This window comes from Urocitellus parryii, unplaced genomic scaffold (assembly GCF_045843805.1).
Source record: "Urocitellus parryii isolate mUroPar1 unplaced genomic scaffold, mUroPar1.hap1 Scaffold_37, whole genome shotgun sequence".
Classification (NCBI taxonomy): Eukaryota; Metazoa; Chordata; class Mammalia; order Rodentia; family Sciuridae; genus Urocitellus; species Urocitellus parryii.
The window spans coordinates 6,061,529-6,075,000 of record NW_027553327.1 but is presented as its reverse complement, the minus strand read 5'-3'; the positions used below and the strand labels follow the sequence as shown (position 1 = coordinate 6,075,000).

Sequence of the window (13,472 nt, the reverse complement as noted above, 5' to 3'; positions counted from 1 at the left end):
GGTAAGATAATAGGTAGTAAGACAAGAAGCTGATCTCCAGCCAAACCACAAAGGCCTCTGTAATTTTGATTTTGCTATTACCTTGGTTTTATGATAGAAGGTTAATGAAAATATATACTTTCCCCAACTCTTGGTTAGGACTGAGAATTTTCCAATACTATAGCATACATGTTAGTGAGGAAAGGATTGCACACAAATGTCTGTATTCACATTTATGTGTCCACATGGCTTGTAGTTAAGCCACAAATTTAATTTCAACATTATAGTTCAAACAAGATATTTTAAAATTCCCACAAAACAAACGTGCAATCCTATTTATTTTTCCTATTCATATCTATGTATCTTTTAATTTCTTCTCTATCTGGGAAATTTGGTAGCTTTTATCAAGTTCATAAAGAATGCATAAAAACATAAAAAAGGAACTAAGCACTTTAAAAAGTTTCTATATATTATAAATTATATTTTGTTTTTAACTTTTAATTTTGGGCTATACAAGTAATATCTTGTCTTCTCATCAAGCCCCCAATGAAGTAGATGATGCTTGTTTTTAATGAAGGCTTGAGGTCACTGATATAAGCAGAGTGGGAAAAAGTCAGGAAGCCTGCTTTAGAGAACTGGAGATATTTGGTATCTTTTCCCCCATTAAAATGAAAAGGTATTTTAAAATAAGCATCCTTTTTGCTTCAGCTACAATTGTTTTCTTTCATATTCTCTAGTACTCTTCTATCTCTAATCTTTTCCTGACTCATCCTTCATATGTTAGATAAATATTCCACAGGAATACTTTCCCTGATCCCAAACCTAAGTTGAATACCTAATGTTATTCTTGTTCATCAAACTTGTATTTCATTTGGAAAATTTATCTTAATTCATAATTGTTTACATATGTGTTTGTCTAAGACCTGATGTTTTCCCAAGGATAAAGGCCAGAGAAGGCAAACTCTTTTGATCTTATTTTGTTAGTAATGTCTGACCCCATTTGTGGCATAAAATCAGAATGAGGTAACTTGTAAATATAGTTGGCCACAGGGTAATTATTAAAAATTTCCTAAAACAATGTTTCATAGGCCATTATCTCTCAAAAGGATTTTATTTTTAGTTGGTGGTGCTAGGGATTGAACCCAGGGCTTTGTGTATGTGAGGTAAGCACTCTATCAAGAGAGATATCTCCCCAGCCCCTCTCAAAATATACATTTTAAAAGTTATTCTTTAACCTCTTCCTCAAGTTTTGTTAATAAAAATACCAAATATCCTGAAATTTATTTTACTTTAGTGATCAAAAAATTGTGTCTGTATATGATAAAATAATATGTGACATTTTTCTTTTATCAGAAAACTATTATAGGAAATGATTCTCTATTCCTAAAGAAAATTCTCTTATCTGAAAATAAAAATTTTAGATTTGACCGGATTTCCAATTTTCTTTGGCTTCCAGAGCATCTCAAAGTGAAGTACCTTTTATTCAAACCATTAGCCTCTTTTGTTTGGATTAGAATACAAGCACCTGAGGTCTGGCCCCCTTAAGTACATTCTCAAAACCTGACCCAGAAAGAAAAAATTGATACTCAAATACAATCGGGTCATCATTTTCTTATAATTAATTTCTAAATAGCTTCCCATTGCTTGTAAGATAGATATAGAAATCCTTAGGAATTTTAGCATGACCTACAAGACCCTGAATGGAGAAGATCTTTTCTAGTTGCTTATCCTTGTATCATTTTTTTCTCCTTAGATTTAGCTACCCTAGCCTTTTTGTTCATTTTCATCATAGGAGATTTGCATGAACTCTTTACTCCAAAAGAAAGGGCTTCCATTATCTCCAATAGTTAACTGATGTTCTTTCTTTCTTTCTTTATAATTATTTGTGAGGCTGAGGATTGAACTCAGGACCTTTCAAATGCTACGCAAGTGCTTTACCACTGGGCTGCATCCCTAGCCTTATTGTTTATCTTCAGATCACAGCTAGGAATCTTTTCCTACTGGATTGCTCACTTACCACAATCTGCACAGAACCCCTTGCCATGTTTTCTTTCTGTATCTATTTGCAATTTCTACTTTACGATATATAAATTCTTGTCTTTCCTATTGATAGTAAGTTCCAGAGGAATAGAAACATTTCACAAGAATTTAGTTTTTGTCTTTTTTTTTATTATTTATTTTCTCGCTGTCATACTATAGCAACTGGTGTCTTTTATTTACTAGGAGTTCAATAAATATTGGAATAAACTGAAACATCAGACCCTAAGTCTGTAGAGATACACAATTCCATTCAATGATGTTTCTATTTCTTTTTCATTATTTCTTTACACATTTTACTATTAGTAAATATTTCTAAATCTTTGTTTAAAATAGTAGAGAAAAAGGCAAATTAATACAAAATTAGAATTCAAGTATTATGAAAGGATGGCTCAGGTTATTTTACTTTTACTATAAAATGCTTTGACTGAAATGAAATAAAACAAGAGGGCTGGGGATGTGGCTCAAGTGGTAGCGTGCTCGCCTTGCATGCGTGCGGCACAGGTTCGATCCTCAGCACCACATACCAACAAACATGTTGTGTCCGCCGAGAACTAAAAAATAAAATAAATATTAAAAAATTCTCTCCCCCCTTCTCTCTCTCTCTCTCTCTCTCTCTCTCTCTCTCTCTCTCTCTCTCTCCTCTCTCACTCTCTCTTAAAAAAAGAAATAAAACAAGAGTAAAATCTTAGAATCAAACTTTTATTTCATGTTGGCTATGGAAAGGTACAGATTAACTAGAATGTTATAAACTATGTCATAATCTTGACCAGACTTCAGATTTGATTGTATATATAAATAATAAATCCCTACACATTTGGATAAATCAATATAAAATTATTACATATTTTACAATGGATTGTAAATAGTATGTTGATTTTTATGAAAGTTGAGAAAATCAGCTTAAAGAAAAATAAATTTGCCATAGTTTATACACATCCTAAAAGAAATGTTTGCAGATTTTGATTGCATGACAGGTTGCTTTCATGACAGAAACACTAAAATCATGTTAAATGTATTATTATTAATGCAGTACAACCTTCACATTCAGATATAATCATTATCTTAAAAATTACCTGGGGCTGGGGATGTGGCTCAAGCAGTAGTGTGCTCACATTGCATGCGTGCGGCCCGGGTTCGATCCCCAGCACCATATACCAACAAAGATGTTGTGTCCGCCGAGAACTAAAAAGTAAATATTAAAAATTCTCTCTCTCTCTCTCTCTCTCTCTCTCTCTCTCTCTCTCTCTCTCGCAAAAAAAAAAATCCCTTATGCTCATGGAAAAATTGATCATTTGACTTTTTGTTTACACATGATCACCTGTAGAAAGTAGTTATGATTCTGTTCATTTATTGTTTCATTCAAAAACCCTGACTTCTGTGCTGACAAATATGACTTCTTCCAAGCATTTTTGAGAGATATAGAATAAACAGATGATTAAGGAACCTCTTTCTGAATGCATATTTTAATGTGAGATATGGGAGATACTAATATATGCTTAAGCTTTTCCATCAATGAACATAGTCTCTTGAGAAAGACAAGGCTATACTTTCAGCATGACTTCACAAATATTAACAGGGTAGAATAAAGGAAACATAGAAAGGTAGATCTAAATTAGACTAGAAAAAATAACAAGGAGTAGACATAGGAAGTAAGGGGACCCCAGACAGAAAAATATGTATGTGCTGTATGAAACTGCATAACATATTTAAGAAAAAGGAAGAATGTGTGTGTGTGGTTGGGGTCATGGACATCTGGGGGAAGTAGGTTAAAGTGATAACTAGGAGTTGTAAATAGTCAAATCATTTAAAAGGAAAAAACATCCATGATGTTCCAATTTTTTATGATAAAATCAATTTGGTTTTTAGATCAATAAACTAAATTTTTAGTACAGTTGTATATTCAATATGCATATATTTTTAAATTATTTAAAAGGTTGCTCTCTATGTACATGCACATATAAAGGCACATGTAATTCTGTATATTATTTAGTGTGGGTATATATATATATATATATATATATATATATATATATACACACACACACACACACACACATATTTGCAATGTGTACAACAAACATTGCAAGATTTTGAATATTTAAACAAAATAAATGACTTTCTATATTGCAAATGTGTACATATGGAAAATGGATATATCTGCTCATGCAACTGCTTTTAAAATTCCATAACGTCTGCCAAATCAAGCAACAGTCACTCAGGCAATATGAGCACACAGAAATAGTGAACAACATAAATGTTAGCATTTATAGAACAGCCTTTATGGGAATATACTTTTTCATGTAAACAATGGACTCAACCTATTAAAACAATCTCTTTATGTTCCTCACTATGGTTTTATCAGGCTAGCAGAAAAATTTGAAAGGAATCAAAAAGTAGACTATCAATATTAGTAACTGCTCAAGCAAGATGTATTTACAGGCAGTTCACTAATTTACATTCAATTTATATCAAAAACGAAGAGTGGATGTGCAATAAAATGAAAACATTTTTTTAGAGAGAGAGAGAAAAAGAGAGAGAGAGAGAACTTTTTATTAATTTCTTTTTTTTTAGCTTTCGGCGGACACAACATCTTTGTTTGTATGTGGTGCTGAGGATCGAACCTGGGCTGCATGCATGCCAGGCGAGTGCGCTACGGCTTGAGCCACATCCCCAGCCCCCCAAAGAAAACATTTTTAAGTGTCTTTCTACCAGTGCACAAACTTGTGTATCAGTAGGTTTGGGGGCTATATTCACTACCCCTAGAACATAAATATGCCATATCTCAAATTTCCCTCATTTTAGAAGTTTGGTTTTCCTATATAAAAATGAACATGTTTGGAATGCACAATAGCATCAACTTTTGCATTGAATGCTTCCCTAGCTATCTCAAAATGTATAAAAATTTTTGGAAATTAATCAAAATTTGTTTATCAAATATATTTACATGGTATCCAAAAGAGGAGCCTAAACAAGTAATGGAAATCTCATATGTATCTGTAAGTTATCTTAACTACTTCAAATTTATGGGCCCCCAAAAGAGTGCTAAATCAAATATGACTTCTCCCAAGCATTTTTGAGATATATAGAATAAACAGATGATTAAGGAACCTGTTTCTGAATGCATATTTTAATTTGCTCTCTGGCTATGGAGATTTTAGAGAGGTATATAACCTAAAGCTGTGTTTCTAAATCATGCTGCTGTAATATATTTTTTAAAAATACAGAAGTTAAAATTCTTCAGAAAGAGAGTATGATATGTTTTAAGCTATGTTATATTCTTGAGATAACATCATCATAGCTAAGAAGGAATGCTTATAATGACCCATGTAATTACACAAACTGCAAGCACATACATGTCCCTTTTTGATCTGTTTAATCTGAGGATATCTGGAATATCAAATAGAATGATTCATAAGTAAATTATGTTGACCAGCATTTTATTTTTTTTTTAATTTTTATTTGTTTTTCTCTAGTTATACATGCCAGTAGAATGTATTTTGACATATCATACATACATGGAACACAATTTCCCATTCTGGTGGTTGTACATGATACGGAGTTGCACTGGTCGTGTATGTTGTTCGGCATTTTCAACATCCTGAGATTCAATAAGAGTACGTTTTACCAAAAGGATAAAAATAATAAGAAATTATCTAATTTGGTCTCAATTATATATAATTATTATGTGCTACATGGATCTCTGAAAATGTAAATAATAATACCTAATCTTAAGAATCTTATTTATTGTTTGAGAAAATGAACTGTATCTGGAAAAATATATATAAACTAAAATACATACTTTTATTAAATTTCTTTTTGAAATTGTTTCTGAAACCATTAGCATAGGCATTCTAGACTGTTGCAGACAAATGTAAAACAAAATTTAAGGAAGTTCTATTGTCATGGTTGAGATGTGAAGTGTCCCCCAAAAGCTCATGAGCAAGACAATGCAAGAATTTTCAGAAGTGAAATGATTAGATTATGAGAAATTTAACTTAATCAGTCAATTGATCCATTGATGTAGATTAACTTGTTGGTAACTGTAGGCAGGTAAGGTGTGGCAGAAGGAGGTAGGTCACTGGAGGTGTCCCTGGTAAGAGAAGCTTTGAGTCTTGGTTGCCATGTCCCAAGATTCTTTCCTCTGCATGCCCTTCTGCCAGCAACTGTGCATTAACCCTCTGCAACTGTGAGCCAAAATAAACTTTTCCTCCTCTAAATTGTTCTTGTCTTGTCTTTTGCTCAGGGTGATGAAAACTATATTATCTTTGTAAAACAAACCCTAATTCAAAATAGTGAACTAATCTCAAACAGGTCCAGTCTCATTTCATTATCAAACATCTAAAAGTTCATGTGTGGGTTTATGATACTTAGACATCTCTTCCTTGAAACCCCATAAACTAATTGTTTAGGTGTCTCTCTAGAATTATTATATCAGTGATCATCCATTGAAGTTTATATCAGGGTTATAATTAGCTATTCAGTATCTAAAATGTTTATACCATCATCTTCACCATCTTTTAACCATGTGTTATCCATAATAGTATCTAACCATGAGGAATTTAAATAGAAATAAAACAATCAAATTTTAGAATTCAGTTTCTCTATCCCATAAGTGATATTTCAATAGCTCAATAATGACACGTGGCTGTTGACTATATATTGGTCATCACAGATGCAGAACTTTTCTATTAAAGTTTTATTGTACAGCACTGTATATGTGATATTTCATCTTATTGTTAGCAAGAGGGACTTACCTACTTATTTATTCTCATATGATTTTACCGATAATATTGTACAGCATATTTGTATTACAATATAATTGAATATTTTGCTTATAGGACAAAACATATGTATGTATTCAGTACAAGATTCACTGCAATTACCAGAAGAGAGAACTGAACCTTAATGCTTATAATGGTTTAATAGCTTTATGGGGGGAGTGGGGGTGGGTACAGGGGATTGAACCCAAAAGTGATTTACCACTGAGTTATATCCCCAGCACTTTTTATTTATTTATTTATTTTTATTTTGAGACAGGGTCTCACTCATTTGCTTGGGTCCTTGCTAAATTGCTGAGGCTGGCCTTGAACTGGTGGCCTTCCTAATTTAGCCTCCCAAGTGGCTGGGATTAGAGGCTTATGCTATAATTTCCAGCTGTCTATAATATTTTTTAAGATATCACCTATAATACTTTTTAAAATGTCACCTATAAAAAGTTTCTAAATATATTTCAAATGTTGGCAATGCCCTTAAAAATGCTTTTCTTTGCATCTATTATAGATATATTCAATTATTTGTGTTAATATGGGATTTAGATTCAGATATAAATGTATTTATAAATGTATTCAGATATAAATGTATACACTAACTGCTGGTGGTATGCTTGGGAGCAAGAGACCAAACTTCTTTGATATATAGTTCATCTTCTTAAACAGACCTGCTGTCATTATATAAAGTGAAATTTGTAAGGGGCTTGGCAGAAACTATTACCCAGGGCAAACCAAAGCTTTTCTCCAAAGTGACATGGAAAAAAATATATAATACATTGTGGGAAGCCATTCTCACACGTGATTGGGCACCTCCCTGACTGGGTGTGAGGCATTCAGGCTAAACTGTGTTAGAACTAATCTCCACCCTCTCTAGGTGTGAGAGCCCATCCATCTATGTGGGGGGTGTGACTGACCATTGACCCTGAGACCAATCACTGACCCTGACCTTGGAATGCTGTCCCCCTCGACCTTCATTGGATGGAATTTTTCCCTGAATTTCTTGTTCCCCAATAAAAGGCCATCCTCTGGCATTCTCTCTCTCTCTCTCCTGCTATTCCTGAGTAAGCCTCCCTGCCCCACCGGGTGGCTGGAGGCAGGAGCCAGAGGGAGGGCTGTCTCAGACGTGGTCAAAGAAAATGGTAAATTGAGTTTGTGTGTTTATTTTGATCTCACTAGTTAACTTCTATGCTACGAACCTCTAGTATGAAGCTAGCGTGCTGGTCGCGTGGTTGAATACATATAATAATTCATATTATAATATATAACTTAATATATTATAATATATAATATAATAATATATTATATATAATAAGTTGAATGATATTTAAATGAGCTCAATGTCTGTTGTTTTATTTGCTTCTGCTTCATAATTCAGGTTGGTGGTAGTTGTATGTCTCTTCCAAAGGCCACAGGTACTGTTGGGTGGCCTCTCTTAGACTACCTCTATTTTTAGCCTCTAGAAACCCCTCTCTAGCTTTATCTCCTTAGTCCCAGGGGTAGACAGTATTTTCCTACTGTTGCTAGCACCATCTGTACCATCCCATTATCCTGCATACACCTTAGTAAGTTTCCCCTTCATTACTCTCATCATTTACTCATTTCATTTCAGCATGCTGTGCATTTCCTGCTGATGCACTGATAGATACAAATACAGAGATCATGATATATCTGCTATAAATCAACAATATTTTTATCACTATGTATTACTTAATGGGGTCAAAATATGGCTTGAAATTAACAAAACAATTAATTTTTTGCTCTCTATCTAAAAACATATAGCTAGAATAGTTTTCATTGTACATTGATACTAAAATACTTGCTACATAGTAGCATTAATTCTTAATCTTTCCCATTCAAGGCAAAATAAATTGTTTTTAAAAATTACTGGGCTGGGGCTGAGGATATAACTCAATTGATAGAGTGCTTGCCTTGCATGCACAAGGCCCTGGGTTCTAATCCCCAGCACCACACACACACACACACACAAAAAAAAAAAACCAACCAAACAAACAAAAAAACCCTAGAGTAAAAAATTACTGGGCTGGGGCTGTTACTCAGTGGTAGAGTTCTTCTCTAGCATATATATAAGGCCCTGGTTTCCATTCCCAGCACTTCAAAGCAAAAAAAGCAAAAATATTTCTTCAAAAAGAGAATTTCCTTTATATACTACAAGGATTATTTTGTTTTTTATACCATGAAAAATCAGTACATTTTTTGTATTGATGGGCCATGTCAACTAGAGAACAAGGAAAACCTCAAATTTATGCACAAAAAGTTTTAATTGAAGCAATATACAAAACATCTTAAAGTGTATAATAGCTCTAATATTCAACATTAGAGAATCAATAAATAATATATTACTATAGGTAATAATTATTTGAAAAATCCATATTATACAAGAATTTTGGCTTGGATGTTGACCCAGGGACACTGAAGAGATGCTGGTCCAATTGCTGCTGGTTTTAAATATAATATTCTTACAAGAGCATACCAACTCAATATTACTTCTACAGTATAAGTATGTGATAAAATATTATGGATCAATTTAAGTGAAAATCAAATTTCAAAATGCAAACTTAAAGAAAAAAGTACTAATTCTGTTAAAGAAAAATTATTTAAGGAAAAGATGTTTTTGCCATGAGTGGGTTTTTCTCGATTTTAAAATTGTACTTAAAATTTTTCCTTTAAATGGCACATATTTCTATGCTGAAAAGGAAGACCATGAGTAATAAACAAAAATCAACAACTTAGATTTTTTAACAGAATTGTATATATGAACTATATCATATAAATTATAATAAAATACACATTTGGACAGAATATCTTTGAAAAATCTACCTATATAAATACTTTCATGTTAAATTTACTACATTTAAATCTCATCAACTGCTAGGAAATATGTGTAGAAAAACAACAACAGTAATCCTTGTATATAGTGGTCAGTGTATGGTGACTACAAAGCAGGAAGTAAAGAAACAGAGAGGGTATTTTGTAGCACTGTGATAATATGAGACCAGAATAGTGATGAGTACCACTTTTGAAATTCTTACATTGAAGGTCCTGTGTTAGATATTGTATGGGTTATCTGTTCATTTGTTTGTCTTTATATTTAAACAAAAGCACATCCTTAAATATATTAAAGAGGCAACTGTGTTGTTAATGCCTTATCAAAGCCAAGTAAATATAATGTTTGAATCAGATCTGAATTTAAGCCTGGATTACAGATAACTATAAATTTTTAGCAACTATAAAATCTTGTATAAATTACTTACTTTCTGAATCTATGAATCTATATTGATAAATGAGATTAAGGAAAATAACTTTGTGTGGCTTTTGGGATATTCTAATATGATGGTGTGTGTTAAATGCAGAGTGCCTGATATATTATAACTAATAAATGTTTAATCTCATTTCTAAAATGTGGATTTAAATGATAAATACGATGAAATGACATTTTCTTTTTCTTTATTTTTTCTGTTTTTGGTTATATTCACAAGCTAGTTCTTTTCTCTATTTAAATAAGACTTTTTTTTAATGGCTCAGTTTTTTTTTTTAAACACAATGCCTTTATTTTTATGTGGTGCTGAGGATCAAACCCAAGTCCTGCCCATGCTAGGCGAGCGCTCTAATGCTGAGCCACAATCCCAGCCCCTAAATAAGGCTTTTAAAAATTAATTATTTATATTAATATTATATATATTTTGACTGATACATAAAAATTATACATGTTTGTGGAGTACCATATGATGTTTTGATACATGTATACCTTGTATAATGATCAAGTCAGAGTAATCATACATATCTCCTCATTTATCATTTCTTTATGGTAAAAACACTCAAAATATAGATTTTTGATATATATAGTACATAATTATTATCTATAGTCACTCTTCCATGCAAAAGAAAAACAGAAATTATTTCTTCTCTTTAACTGTAACTTAAGCGTTCATTGACCAACCTTTCCTCATCTATCCCTTCCTTCTATTCTATGGGGCCTCTGGTAACCACTATTCTTTTACAACTTTTTTGTACTGGAGATTGAATTGAGGGCATTTTACCAGTAAGCTACATCCCTAGTCCTTTTATTCTTTTTTTTTTTTTTCATTTTGAGACAGAGTCTCACTAAGTTTCTGAAGCTGACTTCAAACTTGCAATCCTTCCGCCTCAGCCTCCCAAGTCATTGGGATTATAGGCTTGAGCCATGGCACCTGGCTTTTCTCAACTTCTTAGAGATTACATTTTTGATTCTACATATCAGTGAGATCATATGATTCTTGTTTTTCTGTGCCTGATATATTTCATTTAGCATAATCATCTCCAATTCTGTCCATGTTGTCATAAATAACAAGATGGTATTCCTTTTTTTTTTTGCCATCCTGCCTAAGCTTGTGTTTTTTAGCTCCATACTACTCATATTATCAAGCATATAAACAAATAACAAATGACATGAAACAGGAAAAATATAGGAAAAATATAAGGGATTCCTTTGCTTTTTGGAAAACAGCTAGGAAACAATAGAACATTATTTTTAAAAACGTGGGAAAAATTTTTTCATAGTAGCTAATATCCATCCACCTTAGGCATTATGATACATTTCTTTTTTGTAACCTTAATACGGCCCATATTTTCACTCTTTATAAAAATCAATTCTATTAGAAACAGTTTTTTAACCACACTAACCTTTAAATTGGATCACTAAAGAATGTTGTGTACATCAATTACTAAGCTCTTAGAGCATTCTGCACAATAGATTTTAATCACTGGAATGAATAATTGCTCACAAAAGCAGCACTGCCTCAATCTGGTATGATTTGGTAGTCAATATTCCTGTTTTCTAGTAAAAAGAAGGTTTCATGAACACAAACTCTGGATTCCTTATGATTTCATCAATCAAGAGACCATTTCTGAGCAGCTTCTGAGCAAACATTTCTTAGTAAGTTGATCACAGATCTGGGGTCTTCACTCCTCATAATGGCACTGCCAGACACAATCATGTTAGCTCCTGCCTTTGCACATTTATGGACAGTGTCAGGACCTACTCCACCATCGACCTCTATATCCAAAGATGGAAACTGGGTCCTCAACCAATGAACCTTTGGCATCATATCTTCCATGAATTTCTGCCCTCCAATCCCAGGTTCCAATGTCATAACCAAGGCCATATCTATTTGATTAGCCCATGGTGCCAAATACCAACTGTAGTTCCTGGTTTGATGGCAAGGCAAACCTTCATCCCATTTTCCTGGATGTCTTTAATCAAAGCCCCTGGGTTCTCAGTGGCCTTGAGATGAAAGGTGTATTGATTGGCTTTACCCACTGTTCTGGCTTGGACATCATCATGTGCATGTCAAAGAAAGGGTCCTGGCCTAGCTGCTTTCGGAGGCTTTCTAACACAGGGTGACCAAAGGTGATGCTGGGAACAAAATGCCCATCCATTATATCCAGGTGCGGATAACCTGCCCCAGAGATTAGCATCCGGAGGCACTCAGCCCCTAAATTGGCCAGGTGGCTATTGAGAATGGACAGGCCAACCTTGCAGCCCAACGCCATGGTCCTGGCTCCATAGTACTAGTTACCCCACTGGTATTCCTTTTTATAAACTTATTTATTTTTTAAAATTGCACAAATTAAGGCAATTGAAGATATTTCAGATAAATTTAATTTTCCATCATTTTGGTACTCAAATATCATTTTACTTTGACTACACTTCTAAATTTTCCATGTTCATTCCCAACTATTTAAAGTTGAGCTTAGAAGATCAAATTCAAGCTTGAATTCAAGTCCAATCTTCCTAAACTTTTTAAAAAAAATAAACATCCTTCTATAAATTCATGTGACTTCATAGGCTATTTCTAAGTACCATATTTAATTCAGTTTAAGATTTTTATTTGTTACAATAGGCATTCTTCTCAATGAAATAAAAGAACATTCCCTCTAATATTTTTTCATGGTCCTAAATTTTATTTGCTAAAATAATGATATTTTAAATATACCTTTCAGAAATTGTGGTGTCTTAATAGTATAATAGTATGCTGCTCATTTTTTTCTATGAAAGAAAATCTTCCCAGTACAGGCTATAACTCCAGAAACCACTTACTTTTCTCCTAATATTCCACTTTAAAACTCAGGTGTTATACTTCACTGAGTATAATGTGTTAGATTTCTCAAAATTAAAGACAATGTTATTTGTCAAGTTTCTAATTGCTTGCACAGTTAAAATTTTTCTCTTCATGTAACCTCTCAAATATTCTCTCTTCAAATAACTTCTTAGAAATGGAGATTTTTCTTTTCTTTTTTAAAATATTTTTTAGTTGTTGATAGACCTTTATTTATTTAGAGATTTTATTTTCTAAAGGACAGCATTACATTTAATGCTAGGGTTAAGTCTTCCTAAAGAGAGAGAACAAATAATGATAGTAACAGTGATTCACTTCAGTCAATGTGTATTTTTTCAACAAAAATATTTCCATCTGTTGCCACAGTTGGTATATACTGTTTCAGGTCCACAGTATAGTCAGTCTAATCTGAGTTCATTAAATACTTATTGAATCATACATAAATCAGTGGGCTTTCTACATTTTAAATTATATGTGTATCTTGAAGGAAAACTCAACCAGTTAATTCAATGAACATTTCTTATTGATTAGAAAAACCTGCCTCCTGTTTTATTGGCCCAAATTACAT

General features: G+C 32.9%; 1 pseudogene; it reads right to left on the bottom strand.

Annotated features, from left to right (window-relative positions):
• Positions 1–11,674: 11,674 nt before the first annotated feature.
• Positions 11,675–12,338, bottom strand: LOC144252135 (ribulose-phosphate 3-epimerase-like; annotated as a pseudogene).
• Between the last annotated feature and the right edge of the window lie 1,134 nt (positions 12,339–13,472).